This window comes from Hemicordylus capensis, chromosome 6, assembly GCF_027244095.1.
Source record: "Hemicordylus capensis ecotype Gifberg chromosome 6, rHemCap1.1.pri, whole genome shotgun sequence".
NCBI lineage: Eukaryota > Metazoa > Chordata > Lepidosauria > Squamata > Cordylidae > Hemicordylus > Hemicordylus capensis.
In genome coordinates this window covers 59,254,094-59,260,093 of record NC_069662.1, presented here as the reverse complement: position 1 = coordinate 59,260,093, position 6,000 = coordinate 59,254,094, and positions in this window count along the sequence as shown.

Sequence of the window (6,000 nt, the reverse complement as noted above, 5' to 3'; positions counted from 1 at the left end):
GAAGGAACGCCAAGCCTTGTGGGGTCCGGCCGGAGGAAGGAACGCCAAGCCTTGTGGGGTCCGGCCGGAGGAAGGAACGCCAAGCCTTGTGGGGTCCGGCCGGAGGAAGGAACGCCAAGCCTTGTGGGGTCCGGCCGGAGGAAGGAACGCCAAGCCTTGTGGGGTCCGGCCGGAGGAAGGAACGCCAAGCCTTGTGGGGTCCGGCAGGAGGAAGGAACGCCAAGCCTTGTGGGGTCCGGCCGGAGGAAGGAACGCCAAGCCTTGTGGGGTCCGGCCGGAGGAAGGAACGCCAAGCCTTGTGGGGTCCGGCCGGAGGAAGGAACGCCAAGCCTTGTGGGGTCCGGCAGGAGGAAGGAACGCCAAGCCTTGTGGGGTCCGGCAGGAGGAAGGAACGCCAAGCCTTGTGGGGTCCGGCAGGAGGAAGGAACGCCAAGCCTTGTGGGGTCCGGCAGGAGGAAGGAACGCCAAGCCTTGTGGGGTCCGGCAGGAGGAAGGAACGCCAAGCCTTGTGGGGTCCGGCAGGAGGAAGGAACGCCAAGCCTTGTGGGGTCCGGCAGGAGGAAGGAACGCCAAGCCTTGTGGGGTCCGGCAGGAGGAAGGAACGCCAAGCCTTGTGGGGTCCGGCAGGAGGAAGGAACGCCAAGCCTTGTGGGGTCCGGCAGGAGGAAGGAACGCCAAGCCTTGTGGGGTCCGGCAGGAGGAAGGAACGCCAAGCCTTGTGGGGTCCGGCAGGAGGAAGGAACGCCAAGCCTTGTGGGGTCCGGCAGGAGGAAGGAACGCCAAGCCTTGTGGGGTCCGGCAGGAGGAAGGAACGCCAAGCCTTGTGGGGTCCGGCAGGAGGAAGGAACGCCAAGCCTTGTGGGGTCCGGCAGGAGGAAGGAACGCCAAGCCTTGTGGGGTCCGGCAGGAGGAAGGAACGCCAAGCCTTGTGGGGTCCGGCAGGAGGAAGGAACGCCAAGCCTTGTGGGGTCCGGCAGGAGGAAGGAACGCCAAGCCTTGTGGGGTCCGGCAGGAGGAAGGAACGCCAAGCCTTGTGGGGTCCGGCAGGAGGAAGGAACGCCAAGCCTTGTGGGGTCCGGCAGGAGGAAGGAACGCCAAGCCTTGTGGGGTCCGGCAGGAGGAAGGAACGCCAAGCCTTGTGGGGTCCGGCAGGAGGAAGGAACGCCAAGCCTTGTGGGGTCCGGCAGGAGGAAGGAACGCCAAGCCTTGTGGGGTCCGGCAGGAGGAAGGAACGCCAAGCCTTGTGGGGTCCGGCAGGAGGAAGGAACGCCAAGCCTTGTGGGGTCCGGCAGGAGGAAGGAACGCCAAGCCTTGTGGGGTCCGGCAGGAGGAAGGAACGCCAAGCCTTGTGGGGTCCGGCAGGAGGAAGGAACGCCAAGCCTTGTGGGGTCCGGCAGGAGGAAGGAACGCCAAGCCTTGTGGGGTCCGGCAGGAGGAAGGAACGCCAAGCCTTGTGGGGTCCGGCAGGAGGAAGGAACGCCAAGCCTTGTGGGGTCCGGCAGGAGGAAGGAACGCCAAGCCTTGTGGGGTCCGGCAGGAGGAAGGAACGCCAAGCCTTGTGGGGTCCGGCAGGAGGAAGGAACGCCAAGCCTTGTGGGGTCCGGCAGGAGGAAGGAACGCCAAGCCTTGTGGGGTCCGGCAGGAGGAAGGAACGCCAAGCCTTGTGGGGTCCGGCAGGAGGAAGGAACGCCAAGCCTTGTGGGGTCCGGCAGGAGGAAGGAACGCCAAGCCTTGTGGGGTCCGGCAGGAGGAAGGAACGCCAAGCCTTGTGGGGTCCGGCAGGAGGAAGGAACGCCAAGCCTTGTGGGGTCCGGCAGGAGGAAGGAACGCCAAGCCTTGTGGGGTCCGGCAGGAGGAAGGAACGCCAAGCCTTGTGGGGTCCGGCAGGAGGAAGGAACGCCAAGCCTTGTGGGGTCCGGCAGGAGGAAGGAACGCCAAGCCTTGTGGGGTCCGGCAGGAGGAAGGAACGCCAAGCCTTGTGGGGTCCGGCAGGAGGAAGGAACGCCAAGCCTTGTGGGGTCCGGCAGGAGGAAGGAACGCCAAGCCTTGTGGGGTCCGGCAGGAGGAAGGAACGCCAAGCCTTGTGGGGTCCGGCAGGAGGAAGGAACGCCAAGCCTTGTGGGGTCCGGCAGGAGGAAGGAACGCCAAGCCTTGTGGGGTCCGGCAGGAGGAAGGAACGCCAAGCCTTGTGGGGTCCGGCAGGAGGAAGGAACGCCAAGCCTTGTGGGGTCCGGCAGGAGGAAGGAACGCCAAGCCTTGTGGGGTCCGGCAGGAGGAAGGAACGCCAAGCCTTGTGGGGTCCGGCAGGAGGAAGGAACGCCAAGCCTTGTGGGGTCCGGCAGGAGGAAGGAACGCCAAGCCTTGTGGGGTCCGGCAGGAGGAAGGAACGCCAAGCCTTGTGGGGTCCGGCAGGAGGAAGGAACGCCAAGCCTTGTGGGGTCCGGCAGGAGGAAGGAACGCCAAGCCTTGTGGGGTCCGGCAGGAGGAAGGAACGCCAAGCCTTGTGGGGTCCGGCAGGAGGAAGGAACGCCAAGCCTTGTGGGGTCCGGCAGGAGGAAGGAACGCCAAGCCTTGTGGGGTCCGGCAGGAGGAAGGAACGCCAAGCCTTGTGGGGTCCGGCAGGAGGAAGGAACGCCAAGCCTTGTGGGGTCCGGCAGGAGGAAGGAACGCCAAGCCTTGTGGGGTCCGGCAGGAGGAAGGAACGCCAAGCCTTGTGGGGTCCGGCAGGAGGAAGGAACGCCAAGCCTTGTGGGGTCCGGCAGGAGGAAGGAACGCCAAGCCTTGTGGGGTCCGGCAGGAGGAAGGAACGCCAAGCCTTGTGGGGTCCGGCAGGAGGAAGGAACGCCAAGCCTTGTGGGGTCCGGCAGGAGGAAGGAACGCCAAGCCTTGTGGGGTCCGGCAGGAGGAAGGAACGCCAAGCCTTGTGGGGTCCGGCAGGAGGAAGGAACGCCAAGCCTTGTGGGGTCCGGCAGGAGGAAGGAACGCCAAGCCTTGTGGGGTCCGGCAGGAGGAAGGAACGCCAAGCCTTGTGGGGTCCGGCAGGAGGAAGGAACGCCAAGCCTTGTGGGGTCCGGCAGGAGGAAGGAACGCCAAGCCTTGTGGGGTCCGGCAGGAGGAAGGAACGCCAAGCCTTGTGGGGTCCGGCAGGAGGAAGGAACGCCAAGCCTTGTGGGGTCCGGCAGGAGGAAGGAACGCCAAGCCTTGTGGGGTCCGGCAGGAGGAAGGAACGCCAAGCCTTGTGGGGTCCGGCAGGAGGAAGGAACGCCAAGCCTTGTGGGGTCCGGCAGGAGGAAGGAACGCCAAGCCTTGTGGGGTCCGGCAGGAGGAAGGAACGCCAAGCCTTGTGGGGTCCGGCAGGAGGAAGGAACGCCAAGCCTTGTGGGGTCCGGCAGGAGGAAGGAACGCCAAGCCTTGTGGGGTCCGGCAGGAGGAAGGAACGCCAAGCCTTGTGGGGTCCGGCAGGAGGAAGGAACGCCAAGCCTTGTGGGGTCCGGCAGGAGGAAGGAACGCCAAGCCTTGTGGGGTCCGGCAGGAGGAAGGAACGCCAAGCCTTGTGGGGTCCGGCAGGAGGAAGGAACGCCAAGCCTTGTGGGGTCCGGCAGGAGGAAGGAACGCCAAGCCTTGTGGGGTCCGGCAGGAGGAAGGAACGCCAAGCCTTGTGGGGTCCGGCAGGAGGAAGGAACGCCAAGCCTTGTGGGGTCCGGCAGGAGGAAGGAACGCCAAGCCTTGTGGGGTCCGGCAGGAGGAAGGAACGCCAAGCCTTGTGGGGTCCGGCAGGAGGAAGGAACGCCAAGCCTTGTGGGGTCCGGCAGGAGGAAGGAACGCCAAGCCTTGTGGGGTCCGGCAGGAGGAAGGAACGCCAAGCCTTGTGGGGTCCGGCAGGAGGAAGGAACGCCAAGCCTTGTGGGGTCCGGCAGGAGGAAGGAACGCCAAGCCTTGTGGGGTCCGGCAGGAGGAAGGAACGCCAAGCCTTGTGGGGTCCGGCAGGAGGAAGGAACGCCAAGCCTTGTGGGGTCCGGCAGGAGGAAGGAACGCCAAGCCTTGTGGGGTCCGGCAGGAGGAAGGAACGCCAAGCCTTGTGGGGTCCGGCAGGAGGAAGGAACGCCAAGCCTTGTGGGGTCCGGCAGGAGGAAGGAACGCCAAGCCTTGTGGGGTCCGGCAGGAGGAAGGAACGCCAAGCCTTGTGGGGTCCGGCAGGAGGAAGGAACGCCAAGCCTTGTGGGGTCCGGCAGGAGGAAGGAACGCCAAGCCTTGTGGGGTCCGGCAGGAGGAAGGAACGCCAAGCCTTGTGGGGTCCGGCAGGAGGAAGGAACGCCAAGCCTTGTGGGGTCCGGCAGGAGGAAGGAACGCCAAGCCTTGTGGGGTCCGGCAGGAGGAAGGAACGCCAAGCCTTGTGGGGTCCGGCAGGAGGAAGGAACGCCAAGCCTTGTGGGGTCCGGCAGGAGGAAGGAACGCCAAGCCTTGTGGGGTCCGGCAGGAGGAAGGAACGCCAAGCCTTGTGGGGTCCGGCAGGAGGAAGGAACGCCAAGCCTTGTGGGGTCCGGCAGGAGGAAGGAACGCCAAGCCTTGTGGGGTCCGGCAGGAGGAAGGAACGCCAAGCCTTGTGGGGTCCGGCAGGAGGAAGGAACGCCAAGCCTTGTGGGGTCCGGCAGGAGGAAGGAACGCCAAGCCTTGTGGGGTCCGGCAGGAGGAAGGAACGCCAAGCCTTGTGGGGTCCGGCAGGAGGAAGGAACGCCAAGCCTTGTGGGGTCCGGCAGGAGGAAGGAACGCCAAGCCTTGTGGGGTCCGGCAGGAGGAAGGAACGCCAAGCCTTGTGGGGTCCGGCAGGAGGAAGGAACGCCAAGCCTTGTGGGGTCCGGCAGGAGGAAGGAACGCCAAGCCTTGTGGGGTCCGGCAGGAGGAAGGAACGCCAAGCCTTGTGGGGTCCGGCAGGAGGAAGGAACGCCAAGCCTTGTGGGGTCCGGCAGGAGGAAGGAACGCCAAGCCTTGTGGGGTCCGGCAGGAGGAAGGAACGCCAAGCCTTGTGGGGTCCGGCAGGAGGAAGGAACGCCAAGCCTTGTGGGGTCCGGCAGGAGGAAGGAACGCCAAGCCTTGTGGGGTCCGGCAGGAGGAAGGAACGCCAAGCCTTGTGGGGTCCGGCAGGAGGAAGGAACGCCAAGCCTTGTGGGGTCCGGCAGGAGGAAGGAACGCCAAGCCTTGTGGGGTCCGGCAGGAGGAAGGAACGCCAAGCCTTGTGGGGTCCGGCAGGAGGAAGGAACGCCAAGCCTTGTGGGGTCCGGCAGGAGGAAGGAACGCCAAGCCTTGTGGGGTCCGGCAGGAGGAAGGAACGCCAAGCCTTGTGGGGTCCGGCAGGAGGAAGGAACGCCAAGCCTTGTGGGGTCCGGCAGGAGGAAGGAACGCCAAGCCTTGTGGGGTCCGGCAGGAGGAAGGAACGCCAAGCCTTGTGGGGTCCGGCAGGAGGAAGGAACGCCAAGCCTTGTGGGGTCCGGCAGGAGGAAGGAACGCCAAGCCTTGTGGGGTCCGGCAGGAGGAAGGAACGCCAAGCCTTGTGGGGTCCGGCAGGAGGAAGGAACGCCAAGCCTTGTGGGGTCCGGCAGGAGGAAGGAACGAACGGGCGGACGGCCCTCCAGGAATGGGTGGCAGTTTAATATATGTTAAACATTTACTTACATAAAACAGCAGGATTCTGAATTTACGTCGTGACCCTGAGTTTTAACATCAAATCATTTCGGGTAATAGCATCTTAAATTCAGATCAATGTGTTACTTTAATGGCCTTCCCTTATTGGCCCTTAGTTTCAACCTTCCTATTTTCATGTTGATTTCTTTATCCAGCCCCCTTATACAAGCTGTTGCCCAAACCCTGATGCTTTCTTTCACGATGCTTTTCACCATGGATTTGCATCAGGGGACTATATTTGTTATCACAGTTTTGGATTATAACTCCCACCATACTACAACTTCTACCATCCCCAGCCACCAGTTTTGATGGGGGTGATCA